The following is a 25,050-nucleotide window of genomic DNA, read 5'->3' as shown; positions in this document are numbered from 1 at the left end:
AACCAAATAAATAATAGATTTTCTCAAAGAAAATGAGAAAAGTAAAGTACTTCTTATGGATGGTTTGCATTATGAAGCATGTGTATTTTCCTAGTGATGCAAAAGTGATGCACTGTTAATTTGAATAAGATTATAACACTTGTTTCAGTATAGCTTTAAAAGGGAGTATCTTCATTTATGAAGAAAAGGAATACAACAACAACAACAACATAGAAAACTGGCATTTAATTTAAATTTTAAGCATGGCTTTGAAAATGTTTTTAAACAGCAAACAACTATATTAAATTATCACTTATGACATAGATATTCATACATTTATATAAATGAAAGCAAACAATATTGACATATTTTAGTTGCAAACATTATACATTGCTCATAATCTATCCAGTTATTGTCAAACATCACATAGCTCATTGAAACCTGCCTCCTTTTAAACCTCATTTCTCTTCCAAAACATTATTCTGCATGTATTGTTCCCAGAATTTCCATTTTTTCTATGCAATTTGTCTTACCTTTTTCTAAAGATCCCATTTCCAGTTGTTTTATCTCTGTTACTATAGTCAATACTTCTGGTACAGTTGGTTTAGAATTTGATTTTCATTTTCTAGTAATTGCTTTTTTTGGCAGCCACCATAATTAGACTTAGCAAGGTCTTACTATATCTAGGCAATTCTAATTCTGTATCATAGCTCAAAAAATAATTTCATTAGTTATACCAATTTCCTCATCCAGTATTTCTGATAGAGTAGTCTGCAGGGATTTTTTAAAATCTGCCAACTCTTTACATTCCCCAAAAATATGTGACCAATTACCTCTTTCTTCCTTATCACAACTCTAACATTTGCTATCTACCTGAGTAAAAAATATTTGGAGTCTACTTGGGGTATAAAATATCTATATAAACACTTCCAAGCAAAAATCCTAAATCTTGTAAGTTTTGTTGCCTATCTGGGAGACATGCATATATCCCCATTGTTTCTTTGTGATTGCTTATCCAATTTTTCTTCCCAATCCTTTCTAATCTCCTTTGATTGAATCTTATAGTGATCAAGTAATATTTTATCTGCTGTACTAATTATGCCTTTGTAAACCACAGCTTCTGTTCTAGATTTTACTAAAAATTCTACCAGTGTTAGTCTTTCACTGTGGATCTCCCTATTTCTTTCACTTTGCCTATATTCTGATATCAGTCCTTGTTATGGAATGTAATCTCTAGCCTGCAGTCCAAATACATTCTTGGCCGTTTCCAATTCTGTTACTTTTCCATCTCTAATTGCTTGCTCCCAATACCTTGGTTCCTATGCCAATTTTCTTCAATAAATTCCGGCCCGTTCTTGCCTATTGTCTGTATCCATAATTGCAGAATTTAAAAATATTGATGAAAGTTGTTTACGAAAGACTGACCAAGTTAATTTCCACAACAATTACTGACTCATACATGCATGATAAAGAGTATGATTATTTGGGATTCATTTGCTATGATGAGATATATTTTTGATGATGGAAGAAAATATTTGCTTGAAGGTATGGGATTTGTTTAATGAAAAGAAAAAGTATGACATGGCTATACATGGTGAACTGTGGGTACTGTTATAGTGATGGGCTCTTCAGGTTATCTAGTAAAGAGTTTAGGGAAAGTAAACAAGAATGCAGGAGCAGTAGTGGTTAAAGAGTGCTTATCAGACTTATCTTTATCATCATCATCATCATTATCATCAACATCAACCTCCTTTCTCCTAGTTGTATCATGAGGTTGGGGTGCCACATCAACTACTTTCATCTCTCTCTTAATTCACTGCCACTCTCCTACCTTCTTCAACAGTCATGGCTATCTGTCACAGGTCTTTTCCCAAACAATCCATCCATTTCTTTGCTGGATGCTCTTGCTTCCTATTGCCTTTTTCATCTGTGTCCCAAATCTTCTTTTGCATTCCTGCACATGTACCTGAGTCACCCTCATTTGTTTTCTTTAAACTTCTCTGCACTTGGAGCTACTTGGGCTACTGCTCTGATGTCCTCATTTCTTCATCTGTCCCACAGTGTGCAACCTACCATACATCTCAGGCACTTCAGTTCCATCATTTCGAGCTTCCTCAACTACTCTAACTTTACCATGCATGTTTTTGTACCAAACAGTAGTACCAGTCTTACCACTGTTTTGTATACCTTACCAGATTATTTTGAGTTAAAAAAAGATAGCAGACAGGTATAAGTTTATAGTTCATAGGTACTGATAAGACTGTTGTCCTCTGTAGATCTTAAGAAGCCTAGCCTTATATCCCAGAGGTGGTCTTTAGTCCTTATATTATGTGTACAAATAACACAGAGATGGGTAGAACATGGATATGTTGAGGGATTTACATGTTGCCCCTATGAGGGACAAAGGGGCTAAACATGAGGTGAATAAGCAGTTACCCATCTATTTGACCAAATTACATTTGAATAGGCTAAGAGAAGTTTAGTATGCTTTATGCGGAATTCTCTGTGATACATAACTGTCCTTCCAACATGTTCTACTTATGCTGCAGAACAGACTGAGATTCCTTGAGCAGGTGTTTATGTCACCATTGAACGTGAAAATGTATAATTGCTCTGACATCATAGAGACTGTTGATGCTCTATATACAAGGCAGAGGTTGCATCTCAGTAGCCTCATAATACTGAACAGAGGGACAAGGCTTTGAGACAGACCGTATAGTTTTATGATTTAGACCCTTGATTATCTTAGTGAGGAAGCATTGTGGTCATTCCAGTTGTGATACATATTTTGATCAAGTATATACTGAATCAATCATTGGCTTAATGGATACTGAGTACAGTGGAATGATTACATCCCTGGACCTGGATGTCTTACCAATAGATTTAATGTGTGCAGTGAAAAGGGGCTGCCCTGACATAAGTTCCCAGATCCCTAACTGTGGGATCAATTTTCAAGGGTGTGTTGCCAAAGTGATAGTTACAAGGGGAGCCTATGTTGCTGAAGCATAGAATTAGCATTTCCTGGTATTTAGTTTTAGTCCATGGTTTTAACACCAACTATTTGTTTGGGACAGGTCCTGTTAGATGATCCTCTGATGAGTGTATGATGGCTCCAAGATCTGCACATTTAGTCATCCACAAACCTCAAACAATAGCTTTGATCTCTAGAAAGTAAATGCCAAAGAGGAGTAGCCCAACTATTGAACCCTGAGGTATACCACTAGTTATAAGTCTTTTGGAAGAGGAAGAGCTGTGCACCCTTATTTCCAGAGTTCACTTTGTAAGTCAGTTTGGTATTCATTGAGTTGCACAGAGATTTGCATTTATCTCAGAGAGTTTTTCTATGATACCTGAGTGTGGGGTAGTGTCAAACACCATACTGCAGTCTAGATATGTGGCATGTACTGATCTGACTTCATCCATTGTTACAGTAATGTTTTCAAAGAAGATGACGTAGGCATGATCTGCACTTGGCAAATTCAAACTGGCTTAGGTTGGGCGTCCATAGGCTACCTATATCCTTATTTATTAATTCCATAATGATCTTTTCTGTAGCTTTACAGATGAGGCTGATCAGACTTATGGGTCTTTAATTATCCAGGTCTATTTAAGCCCCACATTTGTGCAAGGGAATGGTTGTTAAAGTCCTGCACTCATCCGCCACAAAGCTTCTGTAGGGCTTGGACAAGTCATGTTTCATGCTGACCAATGGGTAGCTTGGTATATTGTCTGGTTGCATAGAAGTAATTTTCTTGGTCTTTAACAGCACCATGAGGACTCATTCTAGGAAGATTTGAGGGAGGATATAGATGTGGCTAAAGGATCTTAGAATATTGAAGGAGAGCAGGAGTGAAGCTTGAGTTAAGTTTGTCTACAATTAGACTGGCTATGTCCTTGAGTCCAAATATTTGATTTCATTTTCTATTAGCTGTGCACAGTGCTGGGCATTGTTTCTTTGATTTCTAACATAGATAAAGAAAGATTTGTGGTTATCCTTCATCTGGGTGGCTATTTTTACCTTATAACCAGCTATGGTTGAATTCATTATGATCCAGAGTTCCTTATATACTTTAGCAAGAGTGTGTTTAGCATCTTGGGAGTTAAATTTATTCTTGTATGCAATCATTTTTTCTTTTTTAGAACATGTTTATGTTTCTATTAAATTTACACCAAAGGGTTTATTTTGAATATGGCATTTTTTTCTGTGTGGAAGGGATGCATCTATGCAGCTGTTTACATGTACATAGAATTTGGCTGTAGAAGATTCAGCATAAGCAATGGGGTCATCAAGATGGAAGGGACATCTGAATTTAGCCATGTCATCAGTCAGTTTTAATAGATTAGTCTTTGCATATTCTCGGAATGGTTCGTTAATAATTTCAAATGACATTTTATTGAAGAGCTTAATATACTTTGAAATTGGCATTCAGTGGGGAAAGGAACATTCTCCTTTTCTACACTGTTATGCAATCTCGGGGTTGATATATATGAGTAGCGGAGGTCTGGGGATGGAGGGGGGCGTGACCCCTGCAAAATAATGTTTTCTTTTTTTTTGTATTTTGAACTGGTGTTGCTTCTATTATAAGTGTTTTTCTTTTGTTTTTTTTTTTTGACTTAAGGCACTAGATTCATCTCTAACTACCAAAGTATGGAAATTGCTACAGGCTACAGTTTTATGGTGAACATGACTGATTTGTTGTCTGACTTGAGCAGGGAGGAAATTACAATTGGTGGGGAGCAAAACTCTCCATATTGGTAATGTCCAAGTCCAGGACTTTATCATCCCTGATTGGGGTGCAGACTAACTTCTCCAGAGAGTTTGTATTTTGAGAATATAAAATTTTCCCAATTTATAGAGGAGTATTTGAAGTCTCCTAGGAGAATGGTGATTGACTTAATACATAGGACTGCATACTAGTTAGGTAGGAAGTGTGAGCTGAGGGGGGCATAGAGGGGGTTCTATAGTTAGAAATGACATCATAATTGGTTTTGTTAAAAATTAGTTGGACTTGAAGGAGTTCCAGGTTGTTATCTTGTCTAACAAGTCTGAAGATGAATTGTATTAAGAATATTGATAGAGTACTGCCTTTAGCGCCTTCCTGTAATGTGGTGTGCCTGAATGTGTGATAGGCATTGAAACCCTGCACTGATGGAGTGCTTTTGTTTGTCTTAAACCAGTTCTCTGTGATGATGATGCATATGTCAATGTTTCTAAACTAAGGAGTGCTTGTAAGAAATAAAGGCTTTTGTTAAGACTCCTAGCAGCAATATCTTAATGTTATCCAGATTCAGAATTTGTTATTTTTGGAAGCTTTAAAACACTGACATTTCTTAAAAAGGTACTATGGGGTGGACAACGATTTAACCCATATACAAATGCTTGGGGAGAGAGGTGAATAGCCAGATGTACATTGAATCCTCTACTTTCCATTGGCTACATGACTCAAGCTTGTAAGGAAACTTGAAGAAAAATTATAGTTAATATAATGCAGTAGCAGATTGTCAGTCTACTAGTAAATTCCCAGGTAATTTAACCATTTGAAAATTTTCCGTTGAGGAACCTGTAAATGAAGCTGTTTCCCACTGTGCCTTAAAAGCTGTAACCCAAACATGTAATGCCAAACTAGGTTAGCCTTTTAGTACACTATTGCCTGAAACATAGACTGTTAAATGATTTTCAAGGGCTAGGAATGTTTAGAGCCAGGTTGCAAAGTAAACAATATTAAACAGGTAAAATACTGTCTGAGGAGCATGCACTTTCATATAAAATTAACTCCGTATATTCCCCTGAAAGCAATGTCTGTACTAGAAAGGAAAAATTATGTCATTAGATCAGTTTGCAAAGTGGGCAAAATGCTAACAGGAAAATAAAATCAGTATCATCAACAGAATCCAGATGTTAAGTGATGCATGCTCTCTGCCACCAAAAGATGGAGTCAACATCTTTGTATCAACAGCTGAGGGAAAGTCCTCAGACCAGAACAGTCCATCTGGTACTGAAACGCCTCAACATATCCTTTCACCAACAGCAGAAACAACTGGCAAGGCTGTCAACATAAGATTAAAAAGTACCTAAGTGAAAACCCAGCAAGTGAGTTACTAAGTTTTCCATGCAATAACAACAATGAAAAAAGCTAACAGCAACACAAATGTTAAAATGACAACAGCCCAAAAACTGGCAGATGTAAATATCAGAATCCTGGATGCTATAATTAGTTTTTAAAATAAAATAAGACTAAGAACTACAACTCAGGTCACTAAAAACTAAGCTGATGTCTCTGAAGCAATGAATCACTATCACCTGGTTAAAGAACTTTCTTTACATGTCTGTTTTCCCAATTTTGTTTTTCTTTCTTCTTTCAAGTTCTCCGTAGATATTACCAGACACTCTTCTCCTTCTCTTTATTTTGTATATTCTTTTAAGAAACATTTTTTTTTACAATGGCAGCAATAAAGTAAATGACTGGGTTTACCATGTTAAATCTTCCTTTTCATGTTTCATTATACTGTATACCTCTTCTGTGTGGGTTTAGGTGGCATGGCCAGGTGACACAAGGATGTGGATAGCGGAATGCCAAATACTACATGAAAGAAAACCCCTCAAAAAAATAAAATAAATAAAACAAAAAACAAACAAACAAAAAAAAAACAAAATTTTTGTTGACTGCATGGGGGGAGCCAGGCATGTTCATAAAGCACTAGTTATCAAAATTTATTTGTGAGATCACTATGGGGCTTTTCCTTGTAAGGTTGAATTGCTGGTGTAGCAGAGATTTCCCCATTATATGATGATGTGACCTCAGAGAAAGTATATGAAAATAGTGGGGTGTGTGAGAATATAGCCTCCACATTATGGGTCTGACAGCACAGAGTCTGTTGAAGCTCTATACACAAGGCAGAGTTTGAAAAATGATGGAGTGCAAAGGAGCTAACCTCTGTGCAAAATGCTTTTGTTAGGTATTATTTACTTCTGAATGCTGTTAACATTTAGAAGATTTCACTCATTTGTGATGGCACTTGTGATCAAAAAACTTCTTTGAAGCAGTCACCAAAGCCATAGACAAGGGTAAGGTGGTTCACACAGCCTATCTAGATCTTGCCAAGGCTTTCGACACCACCCCCCACTCTGGAATTATAGATAAACTCACTAAACTAGGTATAAATCCCTATGTCACAAGATGGGTTGCCAACTGGCTCACTGACAGAACCCACACTGTGAAAGTAGCAGACTCCAAATCTGACTTCAGACCAGTGACAAGTGGAGTACCACAGGGTTCAGTCCTGGGTCCTCTCCTGTTTGGTATCTACTTCTCTGAGGTACAGGCTAACACAGAAGGTCTTTGGCTAATGAAGTTCGCAGATGACTGCAAACTAGGAGCCATAATCGAAACTCCTAACGATGTGGACATCCTACAAAAGGGCCTCACTGAGACAGATGCCTGGTGTCAAAGCCATGGCCTCAATGCCAAAAAGTGCATTGTCATCCCCTTTGGTAAAAACTCTGTACCCATGAACTACAACATAGGCGGTAGTATACTTAGCACCAAAAGTGTGATAAGAGACCTTGGGACACAGGTGGTCAGTAGTCTCTCCTTTGATAATCACATCACCACAGTAGTCAGGAAATCCTTCTATGTGGCACACCTCATCACAAAAGGTTTCTCATCCAGAAAAAAAGAGGTCATCGTTCCCCTCTACTCATCACTTATTAGACCCATTTTAGAGTACAACGCCCCTTTTGGTATGTACCTCACAAGACATCTACAACAACCGGAAAGGCCACAGAAATACCTCACAAAGAGGATTACCAGCATCAAACAATTTTCCTAAGCAGACCGTCTCAAAAACCTCCAGCTTTACTCTGTTGCATATCACCTACTCAGAGGTGATCTCTGCCTAACATACAAAGCTATGTCAAATCCAGAGCTGTTGGACATGCTCCACTTAAATAAATCCCAATCCCTCCGAGCTACACCCTCTAGGGACCTAAACCTTGTCACCACAATAAACAGAACATGCCGGAGGGATAGATTCCTGGCCCAGAGACTTCCCATACTCTGGAATAAACTACCTATCTATATCAAACAAAGCTCCTCATTAGTACTGTTCAAGAAAAATCTTGATGATTGGATGGGAAATAGGAAATTCACCCCGGGGATCACCTCTGTGGCTCTGCTCGATAGTGGCACAGGAAAATAATTTTCTTGGGTGGCAAAAGCCAGGGTACCTTTTTGGCTGGGCTTGTATAGACCCCAGGGCTGATAGCCTAGTACCTACCTATGAACCTATGAACCTATAAGTCAAATAGTTGTCAGGGAACCCTCCATGAGACTCTTAGGGTACTGGTTGTTTGTTCCTGATTGGTTAACTGGATGTGATCTCCAGGCCCAACCTGCTACTCTGTTGTGTAACATAAGATTACTTCATATGAAACTCAGAATTATCATTAACTTTCTGTTGTATGTTAACACTGAAATGTAACTGGATGAAAATGTTGGTCTTTATTTAATGTTGGAATTAAACCAGACTCTTCAGCAATTCAGAGCCATGGATGCAACAATATCAGTTGAAATGTAGCCATTTATTTTATAACAGAGTTTGCAGCTGGTTCCATTAATCTGTATGTCAGTCAAATTCAATATGTCCTCAGGGCAGAAGCTTAAAGTATATCTACTCTCATCTGCTTTGTTATCTGAGGACTTTTCTACTGAAGACTTCTTCATTAACTTATTGACACATTGCTGCTGATGGTTTTTCACAAGTGAATTTAGTATTTAGATCAATGATATATCAGTCAGAAGTACCATACAATGCCTTCTACTAATGGAAGGTCTTTGACTTTGCTCAGGGTACTAATCTTCTACCCATATTAGGGCGTAGCCATTCCTCACTCGAATTGGTCATATGAACTTGTGACAGAGCCTGTCTTCCAGTCTGATCATTACCTGATCCATTTAGCCTTGGCTTGTCTTTGATCAGCTCACCTAGCATTGAGCTTGTCTTAATTTAGGCATTTAAAATATCTCTGTTTGTGATTGATTTGTTTGTTTGAACCAGATCCATTCAGAATGTAGTAGTGATTAACCTAGAGCTACTGGACTCTCTTTATAATCAGTTTATTACCAGTGTTCTGGATCACCTGCTCTATAATCAGTTTATTACCAGTGTTCTGCATCACCTGCTCTATAATCAGTTTATTACCAGTGTACTGGATCACCTGCTTTATAATCAGTTTATTACCAGTGCTCTGGATTACCTGCTCTATAATCAGTTTATTACTGGTGTTCTGGATCACCTGCTCTATAATCAGTTTATTACCAGTGTTCTGGATCACCTGCTCTATAATCAGTTTATTACCAGTGTTCTGGATCACCTGCTCTATAATCTGTTTATTACCAGTGTTCTGGATCACCTGCTCTATAATCAGTTTATTACCAGTGTTCTGGATCACCTGCTCTATAATCTGTTTATTACCAGTATTCTGGATCACCTAGTCTATAATCAGTTTATTACCAGTGCTCTGCATCACCTGCTCTATAATCAGTTTATTACCAGTGTACTGGATCACCTGCTTTATAATCAGTTTATTACCAGTGCTCTGGATTACCTGCTCTATAATCAGTTTATTACCGGTGTTCTGGATCACCTGCTCTATAATCAGTTTATTACCAGTGTTCTGGATCACCTGCTCTATAATCAGTTTATTACCAGTGTTCTGGATCACCTGCTCTATAATCTGTTTATTACCAGTGTTCTGGATCACCTGCTCTATAATCAGTTTATTACCAGTGTTCTGGATCACCTGCTCTATAATCTGTTTATTACCAGTATTCTGGGTCACCTAGTCTATAATCAGTTTATTACCAGTGTTCTGGATCACCCTGCTTATGTACATACTCTCCTTAGTAGATTTCATGAATGACATTTTGATCAGCACCTACATAAAATTATAGAGGAAGTGGACAAGAAAGCAGTGTTCTGCTGCAGTGAGACGTAGCATTTATAATTGTGCAGTTTACAGTTCTTGCAGCCTAGCCTGTTTAGTCATCTCTAAAACTTTTCCTCCTCTCAATATGAGGAATCTACACTGTTTTTTTTTCAATATATGACTGTCAAAATCAGTCTCTATTTCTCAGAGTTATGTTTTAGAGCACTAAAATGGTCCTTTTGCTGTCTATGCACGTTTAGTGGTCAGACTGTGACTACAATGACTTTGAGGAGATAATGAATACAATCTCATCTCACTATCCAGCATATTGTGGGCTGGAGCTTGGTCCTTTAAAGCTTGTTAGAGCTTGCTTGGAAGTTTTAGTATCAATCATTTTCCAGCCTGCGATTGTTCCTTTAGTGTGATCTTTACATCCAAGGGTTCCCACAGTATGCTCAAGGACGAGAAGTGCAATCTTCCAAACTGTGAAAATTTATGCCAGATTAGAGAAATATATATATATATATATATATATATATATATATATATATATATATATATATATATATACATACATACAAATATTTCAAGCATGGGCATTAATGGCCTTCTAGCTTGCAAATATACCAAAATACTTGTTCCCATAATGTGTCCAGGCTGTTCTTAAAAATATCTAAACTAGTACTTGCTTTAATGTAGTTTGGTAGTCTGTTCCATGCATCAGCTACTCTGTCAGAGAACCAATCAGTACACTTCTCATTCCTATAGAATCTTCTACATAGGTTGTCTTATGATTCTCTAATAATTTTTGATAATAAAACAACCAGGAAGCAGAAAAAAGTACCAAAAGCTAAACTGTTGAAACAAAAAACACCATAGCAGGCTCCAAACCTTTTGTATAGTCCAGGATATATGAAATAACTGTTGAAGTGTCACAGCACAAACAATTCCACAAGAAGTTCAGGCACCAAACCTTTTTAATAGTCCAGGATATATGAAAAAACTGTTAAAATTGTAATAGTTTTTTTTTTCATATATCCTGGACTATACAAAAGGTTTGGAGCCTGCTACGGTGCTTTTTGTTTCAATAATTTTTGATAATCCCAAACATTCCCAGAGGTAGTTGTCCCTAAATTCCCTATATATCCGAATAAGATCTCCTCTTAGATATCTGTACGAGACACTATACAAGTCCAGATATTTTAGTCTTTCATAATAACTTGAGTTTTCACATCCATGGATACCCTTGGTATATTTCCACTGTACTCTTTCCAGTTTACTCATGCTTGTTTTCCTATAGGGTTTCCATATTGTTATTCCATACTAAACTTTGGGTTTAATGTAACTAACAAAAATTGACTTCATTATGTCTGATTTCCTAGACGTTATAGATTTTTTTATACAGCCTATAGCTCTGTAACTAGCATTAACCAACTGGTTGATATGATTAGAAAAACTCATAGCTGAATCTACCCATATACCCAGGTCCTTAAATGAATCTACAGTTTCAATCACTGTGTGCTTTATTAAATATTCACCTTTCAGTTTATGTCTCCCAAATCTCATATGCTTAGTTTTTGATGTATTTATCAACATATTATTCTCCTGTGCCCAAATGGTCAATTTAGTCAAGTTATGTTGCAGACATACCTTATCTGTAACACTTGTAATCAGTTTACCCAATTTCAGGTCATCAGCATATAGACTGTAGAACACCTCAGATGAAAAAGTAAGGTCTGAAAGATATATAAGGTTTGAAGTTGCTATACGTTAGAAAATTTCCATTTTTTCTGACATGCAGTCATTTTAGTGTTAGTATATATGTATATGTGAGTGTGTGTGTGTGTGTGTGTGTGTGTTTACTGTATATATATGGATCTATCTTACAACGTCGACAAGTCAAAACGCCGAAAACGAAATCACCGACACCACATAACCGACATTTCACAAACACGAAACCTCACATGCCCGACACACCATAATCCCGACAAGCAACAAACAAAACAAGGTCCAAAAGCACACACACAACACAAGCACACCAAAATCCTTACAAACCAACACTAAACCTCACATACACAACTACCTACAACCTTAACCCAAACCCTAACCCTAAGGTCCCACTATCGCGCACTCACACCTAACCCCGCGCCTAACCCTAACTCACTTAACCCGCCCCTAACCCACAAACTATCACAGTCGCACACTTACCTGCCCCGCTACCTAACCCTAACTCACTTAACCGCCCCTAACCCACAAACTATCACAGTCGCACACTTACCTAGCCCTAACCCTAACTCACTTAACCCGCCTAACCCACAAACTATCACAGTCGCACACTTACCTAGCCCCGCTCTAACCCTAACTCACTTAACCCGCCCCAACCCACAAACTATCACAGTCGCACACTTACCTTACTGCGACCCTACCGTCCGTCACTACCGCATACATCCACAGCCTTTTCCCATGTCGATGTTCTCAGCTTTTGATCCGTCGGTCTTCTCCGTTTCGATCTTCTGGGGTGTTCTCGCTGTCGGCGTTCTGACTTGTCGACGTAGTCAGATAGAACCATATATATATATATATATATATATATATATATATATATATATATATACACACACACACACATACACACACACATACATATATATGTGTGTATATATATATATATATATATATATATATATATATATATATATATATATATATATATGATTTCACTTCATATTGCTGAAAAGCTGAAATATCTTATTTCAGCATTTCGACAGTATAAAGTCGAAACCATCAGAATACCGATACCTCAAAATCATGAACTCACAACATTGAACACACAGCATACAGCACACAACATACAAACCATAACACCCACACCACAAAACAATAAAATACAACACAACACCACACAGACACACACCTACACTACACAAATGCACCCCCCTACTTATATATACTAACTCCGAGATCGCACAGTGAAAAAAGCAATTCACACAGAGCCAACACACACACTCATACCTCCACCTCCCTATTCTAACCCACTCGTACATATTACAAAAACACTCACGCACACTCACTCACCTTAAACTGCAGACACCATCCCAGACAAACACTTCTGTATGATAACGTAAATGCATAAGTGCAAATTTGACATAGTCCTATTCGTGATTATGTACTTTCGTTATTTTGAGGTTTAGGCTTCATGGACATGAATTGCTGAAATTTGATAGTTCAGCAATTCGTGTTTATGATGTGAAACCAGACATACATACATATATATATATATATATATATATATATATATATATATATATATATATATATATATATTATCTTCGGTTCATTGAAATGCCATAAAACCAAAATTCACATACTCAAGACGAAAACATGGAAATCCTATATTAGCAAAATTTAACAATGATGAAACATGGAAAACCGAAACAGCTATTGCGCATGTCACAAAGGAGTCTTATGAATGCAGATTGCACTACATTCAAAACAACAGATTCTACATTTAAACAGAGCATGTAAAATAAATGGAATGGGGATTGCGGTACAGCGAGGATCGGTTAATTTACCCTTTTCCCTACTGTAGTGTGATGGAGTTGGTATATATAATTTGCAGTGGGTGTGGAGCCCCACCACATGGGGTGCAGGGGGGCTTGCCTCCAGAAAAACCATTAATAAAGCTGCATTTTAGTTTTTCATACACTGTGTTCACATGTAGAATCTGTTGTTTTCAGTGTAATGCGATTTGCATTCATAAGACTCCTTTGTGACATGCACAATAGCTGTTTCAGTTTTTCATGTTTTGTCATATTAGGTTTCTTTGATGTAGGATTTCAATATTTTCATCTCGAGTATGTGAATTTCATTTTTATGGCATTTCAATGATTTTCTTCTAATATGAACAACTGCCCCAGATTAACAGCTGCACTCACAGGCTTAAATTAAACTTTTATGAAAGTTATCCATGCTAAGACACATGGTATTACCTGTCTTTCTACTTCCAATAAGTGCTGTCTGTATTTGTTTTATCTTTGTCACTCTCCCAGATGTAAAAAACAGTTTGAATGCTTTCACAAAGCATTATCTTCTAGCCATTGAAATAAAGAAGTAGTCTGTTTTTATTACCCTTATCAGACCGTCTCCATAGAAACACGAGAACCAGATATGCAATTGCCTTCCACTACAAACTTTTCATATTGCAATGTGAATATTTATTTGTAATAGGACAACTTTTATTCATATTCAGTGCTCTTTTAAGTTGCTTCCCTTTAAAACTTGTTATTAAATCAAGCCAATGGCCTTAATCCAATCAATCCCCTATGCAAAAGTAAGAAAAAGCATATCATTTTTTTCATATATCATGCTGTTTTGTCCAGACGTTCTTCTCTTTTTACATTGCAGTGCCTGTTTCTTAAAATTGAACAAGAAGAAAGAAAGAAGGAAAATATAGGGACACCTGTTTACTTTAGTTTTCCTAATACACGCAAAAATAGTATCCCTATTGCTCACAAAAATAAAATGAGACTGTACTTTATAACATTCAGTATATGTCATGTATTTTAAAAATACTGTTAAGAACAAAACTTTGTTTTATTTACAGTTAACTCTTTCCTTCCTCTTCCTTGCTCCTAAATGTTCTTCCAAACATTAATGACATGAAGTAGGACATGTGCCTTAGAATCCCCTACAAGTTTAATAAAGTCAAAAAAGTCCAATATTTTCAGGTTTTTTGTTCCTTCATATTTCACAAATGTTAATTCTTTGAAATCCCACATTTGTTCATCAATTTCTGAGTTGCTGTTTTTTTTCCTGTTGATCTCCATCTGCCAAATCCAGTCTCTGGTTATTTCCAGCATACTCCTGGTTCTTTTCTTGTGATGTTTTCCGTCTCTCAAGCATTTTCCTTTGGAACATTGGAAAAAGTTTAGCTGCCATAGTCTCTCTATGGGCTTTATTATCAGAAGAATAACAAGCAGAATTCCCCTTCTCTTTGATAGCTCAGTTTAGTTGGACAAACTTTTGTAATTCCTCTTTAGCATGCCCTGTATCAAAAAATGATTTTGATCCTCCAGGAAAAATATTCTGAAACGAGCTGGATACAACAGCTTGAATCTCATACTTGCTTCTCGACATTTTCCTGATTGCTGGAATAAATTTACTCCTCTTTGGCCTGATGTACAGTGAGTAATCATTTTCCAAAAGCAGTCTACCGTTAACCCACTTTTAGTACTTTATGCCACCGTTTAGTCAGAATCAGCTCTGCTGGTAAGATTGCATCTTTACTATTAATTGTGCCCTTTCAATTGAAAACTCATGCAGTGGGATACCAGTCCAGTTGTTTATTTGTGTTTTTATAAAATGAATATAGCCTGTTCCTTCCAGTTTCATTGGTACAGCAGAAAATTTCAGGTTTTCTCTTTATGCTCCATATTTTGAAACATCTCTGATACTCAGACAGTCTTTTCTGCATTTCAGGCTCTGATTTTTACAGTTTTATCTGCTCAACTGAATATCTGTTTAAAGCTTCTTCCATTTTTTTCCAGCCTTTTGTCATTTGAGTTGATATACTTCTTCAGTGTTTCATTTATTTCAATCAGTTATGAACACATATGGCTTATTTTGCTGAACAGCTGCAGGATTCTTCCCAGCTAGTGTTTAATCCTCACCTTTTGTGACTGATTTTCTTTCAAATTCTCTGAATTTCTTTTTTGCTGGCATCCAGGCAGTGCATTTACTAGCCAGTTACTGAAATTTAATCCAAAAGATGGATTTACTGTCACTGTTTTTCTGAATTTCTGATTTCACACTGGGATAGCTGAAATTAAGCTGCTACTCAGTGTGCAGCCATCTTGAAAGTCCCATTTTGGTTATTACTGATCTGTTGGCAGCATTTGACACTGTGGATCCTGCAATACTTCTATACTCATTGTAGCTTTCTTCAACTGTGTCAATTTGGTCCACTTCTTACCTTTTGGGTCTCACTCAATGGACAAAGTTAGGCTTAATTTCTTCCCAGTGGTATCCACTGACTTGCAGGTTTCTGCCAGACCTAATTTTGTCTCTTTTGCTATTCATAGTACACATATTGTATTTAGAGAAACATGCAATGCCATTGCTGAGCTAATGGCATCCAGCTTTATCCCTCCATCTCTCAGGATGACATGACAGACTTTGGTATATTTAAGGACTGCTGGGATTCTTTTCATAGCTTGTTAAGCTTGAGATACTTAAAACCAAACTGGGAAAACCAAGGCAATGTTAATGCATGTTACTGTCCCTCCATTTCAAGACCCTTAGCCCCACCATCACCAGTTCAGCACCCTAGTGAAATGTCAACACTCGAAATGCTGAGTGATGACAAGCCAAAAAAAAAAGACTGAAATTCCTGAAGAAGAATCTTGAAAATCACTTCTTCTCCTTTAAGCTTCTTTTTTACAGGGGGCAGCCTCCCCTGCACATGACCTCAATGTGGGGATCAAGCTCTCCACACCTCTGAACTTATACATACCAACTCAGAGATCATCATACCTTAGAGAAAAGGGAATGTCCCAGGAAATGGCCATCTCAGATTTGGTAAATGTAATCTATTTTTTTCGGCCATTCAGTATCCATGTTTCGGGACTCACTCTAGCAGGTCCTAACTTTTCACAATCTTTACCCACAAAACCCACAAGGGGCTACAGCATCATAGACTGGATTAATTTCAAAGGTATATGGCTTGGACTATGAGTAAACAATGTGCTGATATTTAAAAAAACAGATGTCAGATGCTACAAAAAATCATACTTTAATGTCAGCAATATCTGAATGACTCTTGTAACATTTTATTTATTTATTTATTGATTTATTTATGTATTTATTTATTTATTTCAGTTTGATGACCGGGGAAGTCCACTGGGTCAAGAAGAGCCCATTTTCAGTGGAGGCCCAGGGAGATAAGCTCCAAATAACATGTTACAGACAATTAAACTTACAAATTACAAAATGAATCAATGTTGTTGTTGTCTTTCGGCTTTTCCCAGTTAGGGGTCGCCACAGTGGAACTCCGGTCCTCTAATGATTGGCAGTAGATTTTCACGAACGTCGAGGTGCCAGCTCGATGTTCAACCTTCAACGAAGGTACGCCCATTTATACATGTCTTTCGATTGCCCACCCAACCGTGAGGAGGACATGCAGACTCCACACAGAAGGCACTCCCCTCACTCCAGCCGAGAATCGAACAGGAGAACCTCTTGCTGTGAGGCAATAATGCTACCGCTGTACCACTGCGGAAGTTTACAAAATGAATCAATGATATGCAAAAAATATACTACAAGATTTTCACATCTTGCATCTTTTCATGTGCTGGTCTTTTTTGCTACTCATCAAGTATAATGCACTTTACACTGGAATGTTTGATTCTAAAGTTGTCCAGACGTGACAAGTAAGGCACTCTACAGCCACAAAGGAATACATGTCATGTGATCTCCTGGCTGCTATATTACATGTTTTGGCTAGTGAGTGGACCTGGACAGTGGTGCTGAAGAAGCCACAGTGCAACATGCCAGTGCTAGCATTTGTTAAAAAGGGCAAAATTGGGTAGAAATAATGGCTGTTGAGAGGTAAGCACTAAAATAGGTATGTTTAAGATGAGGAAGTCTGGGGAGGAGGAGTGTGACACTATGGGAGAAAAAGAACTGACTGCAAGCAAGAATAAAACATCTATCAAGGTAAAAAGTCTGTGAAAGGAAAGGAAAGGGGAATTAGAAAGGCAGAGGTGTGTGACTCATAATGAGATGATATGCCTCACAAGATTCATCTGAGCCTAGTCTTATTTAATAGTAATAGCTGGAAGAATTACTGAGGAAAGTGTTTAGAGTCAGCATTGACTATGGAGGGGCAAGAAAGACTTCTAAAGGTTTAATGAGGAGCACATTTGTAGGGAAGGATTTTTTAAAGGACTGAAACAGTGGTAAATGTGTATGTTTTGCAGGTTCTCTAGGTAACTTGTAAAACAGGATCTGGGAAGGGATAGCAATATATGTATGAAGGCATTGATAAGATATTACAGAAAAAGAGTCATAGGAGAGACATTAAAAGCTGAAAACCAGTTGTTCTTGAATTTATGATAAAACAACAAATAAAGTAGTCTTAGATCCTGCAACATTGGCACATTAAAGTTAAAATTAAATGGATGAACCTAATCAATAACATCACGATCTATACAATATAACTAAAAAAAGCATTTCTGCAAGGGTGAAGACCTGCTGCACTCCTGTGTTGGCATCTTCACCCTCGTACTCCTTTATTAAAAATATTAGCACCATGACCACACAATTGAAGAAGAAAGGTAAACAATGGGGGGATGAAAAAGTGTATGCTCTCCTTGTCTGCAGCATTCCACTGCTAAAAGTGTAATACACAGACAGAACCTTTAATTCTACCAAACTGACATCCACACTCAGAAACAACACAGAGCTCCATAGCCAAAACTTTGAAGTTGCAAAACAGGAAAAAAAAAGAAAATGTAGAAAAGTGCATTTGTCATTGTCAGTTCAAATTCATGCAAGTGATGGTATTGCAGATGATCAATGCTCATATTACCATTCTGTTTAATACTGAATACCCAATGAAATTATTAATGATGTCACCTGGTATGTTAAAAGTGAGTGGGGAAAAAGTATAAGCCCTTGTTGGGTGCAGACAAGGACACTATCAATAGACCTACTAACGCAATAGTTATGGATAAGACCAAGAAATTTAATAGAGCCTGTATATTACAATTTAATCCCTTTGTTAAGGAAGTGAAAAATATTATACATAAGAATTGGAATATTTCGAGATGTGATGAAGGGGTGTACAATAAATTAGGGGATGAACCTCGTTTTGTGTACAAAACAGGACCGAACTTGAAAATAAAATTTCATACTAGTGACATTTATAAGGAAAAAAGAAAAACCTGGATAGAAGGTACAAGTAAATGTGGATACTGTAACCAGTGCCATGCAGTAAGCGAAGATCATACCCTCACCCTAGGTAACATTAATAAAACAGTGATCAGGTTTAAAAAGGGAAATTGTCAGACCCAACATGTGGTCTATTTAGCCACCTGCACCAATTGTCCCAGTTTCTATGTAGGAAAAATGGACAGAAGACTTAGGAATCGTATTTACGACCATTTGTGCTGTATTAGAAAAAAAGACACAAATAAAGCCCTATATAGACATTTGGAAGTCAGTGACACTTGCAATGCTTTTAAATTTGCCATACTAGAATGTGTCAAGATTGACCCCAGAGGAGGAGATGTGAAAGCCAAACTGGGGGAGAGGGAAGTGAAATGGCAAATTTTATTGAATGCAGCCACCCCTCCAGGATTAAATTACTGTATTTCCACCAAACCCCTATTAAGAGCTTGAAAGGGGTATTGACAATAATATCAATTATTTTACAGATATAGAGCTGTATTTTTGAAGCACTAAAATATGTGCAAGTATTAGTATTTTAGCTGTTTAATTATTATTGTTTGCCATTACTATATATTTTACACATGTTTAACATTTTTAACATTTATATACATTTACACTTCGGTGTATTTGTTTTTAATACTTTACCACTTGAAATTTTATGTGATTCTGAATTAGAATACAACTTTATATCATTATTATGTGTATCTGCATAGTTTTAATTGATTTTAGTAGTTTAGACTTGAACTGTTGAATATTAATGAGGTTAATTAATGCAGCAAGGTGATTGGAAGGTTGCTATTATTTAAAGACTATTGTTCTTGGATATGGTGTTCTGAGGAAGTCTACTGTGAGTAGATTAAAGCGCTAAACCTGAAGTTAAAATAAACGAGTATTATTTATTTAGCTCTAGTTTGATTTTTTGGGACCTGACACTGCTGTTTTACCAGTAAATTGAGCTTATCTCCGGCTGGAAAAAATTCTCAGATCTGCTTGGAGTTAGTGCAGAATGGCACAAAATACACTGAACCGACTGATATAGCCAACATCCTGGCAGACAGGTTCAGTGCAAACTTCACCCCCCTCTCACCCCCAAGAGGGCCCATAACTATACCAGAAGAATGTAGTGCTCCTGAAATCACAGACACTCAGGTTAAAACAGGCCTCTCCAAAGCCAGAAACACAGCATCAATGGGACCGGACGGTGTCCCAGGCTGCATCCTACATGAGCTCAAAGATGAACTAACCCCTCACCTAAACACACTGTTCAAACTCAGCCTCTCCACAGGCTACGTGCCCACAGAGTAGTGCACAGCAACGGTTATTCCACTCCATAAAGGTGGAGCTACAACGGACCCCAGGAACTATCGCCCTATAAGCCTGACTAGCTTGGTCTGCAAAGCTATGGAGTGCGTCATCATGGATCTCATTAACAGAGACATTGGAAACTTCCAAACACTGGACCCTACCCAGTTCAGTTTTGTTAAGGGCAGATCATGCCTCCTAAACCTGGTGGACTTCTTTGAGACAGTTACCAAGGCTATAGACAAGGGAAAGGTGGTCCATACAGCCTACCTAGACCTTGCAAAGGCCTTCGACACCATTCCCCACTCAGGTATTATAGACAAGCTCACCAGCCTGAACTTAAAGCCCTATGTCATGAGATGGGTTGCCAACTGGCTCATGGACAGAACCCACATGGTATGTGTTGTGGGAGCTAGGTCTGACTCTAAACCAGTTACAAGTGGCATTCCTCAGGGCTCAGACCTAGGACTCCTCCTGTTCAGCATATACTTCTCAGAGGTACAGGCAAGCACAGGAGGACTATGGCTGACCAAATTTGCAGATGACTGCAAACTAGGGGCTATAATTGACTCTCCGGCTGACACAGACATCCTCCAAACGGGTCTCACTGAGACAGATACCTGGTGTCAAAACCATGGCCTCAAGCTAAATGCCAAAAAGTGCATAGTCATCCCCTTTGGAAAAAAACAAAATACCCACAAGCTACCACATAGGTGGTAGCCCCCTAAATATGGAAGATGCAATAAGGGATCTGGGGACCCAAGTAGATAGTAACCTCTCCTTTGATAATCACATATCCAAAGTGGTTAGAAAATCCTTCTATGTGGCCCACCTAATCACAAAAGGGTTTGCATCCAGATCGAAAGTGGTCATTGGGCTCCTCTATGCATCACTCATCAGACCCATCATAGAGTACAATGCCCATTTGGGATGTGCCTTACAAGACACCTGCAACAACTGGAAAGACCACAGAAGTACCTCACCAAGAGGATCACTGGCCTCAAGCAGATGCCCTATGCAGCTTGACTGAAGAAACTCCAGCTGTACTCGGTTGCATATCGCCTGCTCAGAGGTGATCTCTGCCTGACATACAAGGCCATGTCCAACCCAGAATTGATGGACATGCTTCACCTAAAGAAAACCATATCCTCTCGAGCCACATGCTCCAGGGATCTAAACCTCACCACAACAATAAATAGGACGTGCTGGAAGGATAGATTCCTGTCCCAGAGACTTCCCATGCTCTGGAACAAGATTCCAATCTACATTAGGCAGAGCTCCTCGCTAACCCTCTTCAAGAGAAGCCTTGACGAGTGGATGGGAAACAGAAATTTACCCCAGGGATCAACTTCAATGGCTCTACTGGACAGAGGCACAGGGAACTAATCTAAGTGGGTGGCGAAAGACAACACATTCTGGCTAGGCTTATAAATGCCTTCGGGCAGATAACCTAGTACCTACCTATGAACCTATAATGTGTATGCAATCAAAAGATAAGAAAGGAAGTACACTGGTAGTGCGTAGCCAGCATGATGGGTAAGACAACTGACAGAATCGGACTACAAGACATACCAGTACTGTCTTAGCAAATGTGTAGAACTGTCAGGTGTGCCCCCCCACCTCACATAGAAATACAATAACAGTCAGGTGCGCCCTCCCCCAATCCTGTGCAGAAACATAGAAATAGTCAGGTGTACCCCTCGCTATGCAGACATGTTGCAACAGTCAATGCCAAATGATCGAAGGATACCCTGCAGAGACAGCATGCTACCTGTCAGTGTACAACACAAAGGTCAGCTGTGCAGTATAAATCACAGGGCATGCTCCACACATGCATAACAGACGGCCTTACTAGGCATGCTCATGCACTTAGAGAAATGAAGGCAATGTCAGATAACATCCTGAAAGGTCATACTGGGCATGCTCACACACTTAAACACATGAAGGTCATGTATGCAAACACCAGTGGTCCAGACATATCCAGCGGTTACAATAGTTACTACAGACACGTCAGTATGCACCACTCATGCCTTGCACACACAGTGGATAGGAATACAGCCATATATGTAAGGAAAACACACCATAATACACCAAAGGTAGATGGATATAGATGTGTGGAAGAGGGTGACCATGACAAGAAACAATCCCCTCCTGTCCCACCGAGCACACAGCCAGAAGGCCCCAAACACATCAGTTGCAGATGTCACACACTGCAGTTACTAGCGACCAGTACCTGTCAGCACCACGGACTATGTGGTCCATGTGCCAGCTGTGCAACTTGGCTGCACAAGGACATAGTCAGCTAGTTGCCCTAGACATACACCTGTGACATATGACCCTGTGTGTGGCCGCCTGTAGCGTGTCACCCCTAAATGAATGGTGTATGGGACATGCTCACACTGGCCACCCCATAACAGTATCCTGACAAGCCTGCTGACGTTATCCAATGTGAAATACACCTTTGGGAGAGCTGTCGGCCAGTAATCTCTGTGGCGAGTCCCATAACTGCTTATAGCTGTAGTGTGATAGACTAGTTAGGTAGGAGTTCTAACGCCAGACATGGCAACTGTGTGTGTGTGAGTGTGTGTCACTGTTCATGTGTGTGTGTCTGCCTCTCACTGACTGTGTAGAGAGCAATGCTTTTAGGTCACTCATACCCGTACATGTCACATACCCAACTTTGGCAAGGCTGCTGATGTCACCCAACTAGAAATACTTCCCTGGGAGTGCTGTAGCCCAGTAATCTCCATAGCTCATGCTGTAACTGCGTACTGCTGTAGTGTGATAATGTAGTTAGGTAGGAGGTCAAACCCCAGATGTGGCAACTGTTCGTGTGAGTCTGTGTGTGCGTGTCTGTCTGTCACTGACTGTGTAGACAGCAACGCTTTTTAGGCTATACACACATCCCTTACAAGTCGAATACCCTCCTTTGGCAAGACTGCTGATGTCATACAACTGGAAATACACCTCTGGGATGATCGTAGCCAAGTAATCTCCATAGCACGTCCCATAACATCGTATGGCCATAGTGTGATTAAGGAGTTGGGTGCTCTAGCCCCCAACCTTCCAACTGTGTGTGTATGCGTGCATATGTGACTGTGTAGAGAGCAATGCTTTTAGGTCACTCACAGCCCGTACATGTCACATACACAACTTTGGCAAGGCTGCTGATGTCACCCACCTAGGAATACTACGCTGGGAGAGCTGTAGCCCAGTAATCTCCATAGCTCATGCTGTAACTGCATACTGCTGTAGTGTGATAATGTAGTTAGGTAGGAGGTCAATCCCCAGATGTGGCAACTGTGCATGTGTGAGTCTGTATGTGCGTATGTGTGCACATCTGTCTGTTACTGACCATGTAGAGAGCAATGCTTTTTAGGCTACAGACACCCCTTACAAGTCGAATAAACTCCTTTGGCAAGGCTGCTGATGTCACACAACTTGAAATACATCTCTGGGATGATCGTAGCCTAGTAATCTCTGTAGCACATCCCGTAACATCATATGGCTATAGTGTGAATAAGGAGTTAGTTGGGAGTTCTAGCCCCCAACCTGCCAACTGTGTGTGTATGTATGTATGCATGTCTGACTGTGTAGAGAGCAATGCTTTTAGGTCACTCACACCCTGTACATGTCACATACCCAACTCTGGCAAGGCTGCTGATGTCACCCACCTAGGAATACTCCCCTGGGAGAGCTGTAGCCCAGTAATCCCCATAGTGCATGCTGTAACTGCATACCTCTGTAGTGTGATAATGTAGTTAGGTAGGAGGTCAAACCCCATATGTGGTAACTGTGCATGTGTGAGTCTGTGTATGCGTATGTGTGCATGTCTGTCTGTCACTGACTGTATAGAGAGCAATGCTTTTTCGGCTATGCACACCCGTTGCAAGTCGAATACCCTCCTTTGGCAAGGCTGCTGATGTCACGCAACTTGAAATACACCTCTGGGACAATTGCAGCCAAGTAATCTCCATAGCACGTCCCGTAACATTGTATGGCCATATTGTGATTAAGGAGTTAGTTGGGAGTTCTAGCTCCCGACCTGCCAACTGTGTGGGTATGCGTGCATGTCTGACTGTGTAGGGAGCAATGCTTTTAGGTCACTCAAACCCCGTAGATATCACATGCCCACCTCTGGCAAGGCTACTGATGTCACCCACCTAGGAATACTCCCCTGGGAGAGCTGTAGCCCAGTAATCTCTGTAGGGCATGTTGTAACTGCGTACTGCTGTAGGGTGATAATGTAGTTAGGTAGGAGGTCAAACCCCAGATGTGGCAACTGTGCATGTGTGAGTCTGTGTGTGCATATGGGTGCATTTCTGTCTGTCACTGACTGTGTAGCGAGCAATGCTTTTTAGGCTACACACACCCCTTACAAGTTGAATACCCTCCTTTGGCAAGGCTACTGATTTCACGCAACTTGAAATACACCTCTGGGACGATCATAGCCGAGTAATCTCTGTAGCATGTCCCGTAACATCGTATGGCCATAGTGTGATTAAGGAGTTAGTTGGGAGTTCTAGCCCTGACCTGCCAACTGTGTGTGTATGTGTGCATGTCTGACTGTGTAGAGAGCAATGCTTTTAAGTCACTCACACCCTGTACATGTCACATACCCAACTTTGGCAAGGCTGCTGATGTCACCCACCTAGAAATACTCCCCTGGGAAAGCTGTAGCCCAGTAATCTACATAGCGTATGCTGAAACTGTGTACTGCTGTATTATAAATTAGATGCATGGTTGGGTTCCATCCCCACATATGGCAATTCCGGATGTATTGTGTGTGTCACTGTCTGTGTAGGGAGCAATGCATTTTAGGCTAGTCTCGAGCAGTCATTTCAAAGCCCTACTTTGACAATCCTGCTGATGTCAGTCAGTGTGAAATACAC

The sequence above is a fragment of the Protopterus annectens genome, chromosome 1.part0 (genome assembly GCF_019279795.1).
Source record: "Protopterus annectens isolate FY-2018-M chromosome 1.part0, PAN1.0, whole genome shotgun sequence".
NCBI lineage: Eukaryota > Metazoa > Chordata > Ceratodontiformes > Protopteridae > Protopterus > Protopterus annectens.
The sequence above is the reverse complement of the archived record's forward strand: the minus strand, read 5'-3'. Positions refer to the sequence as shown.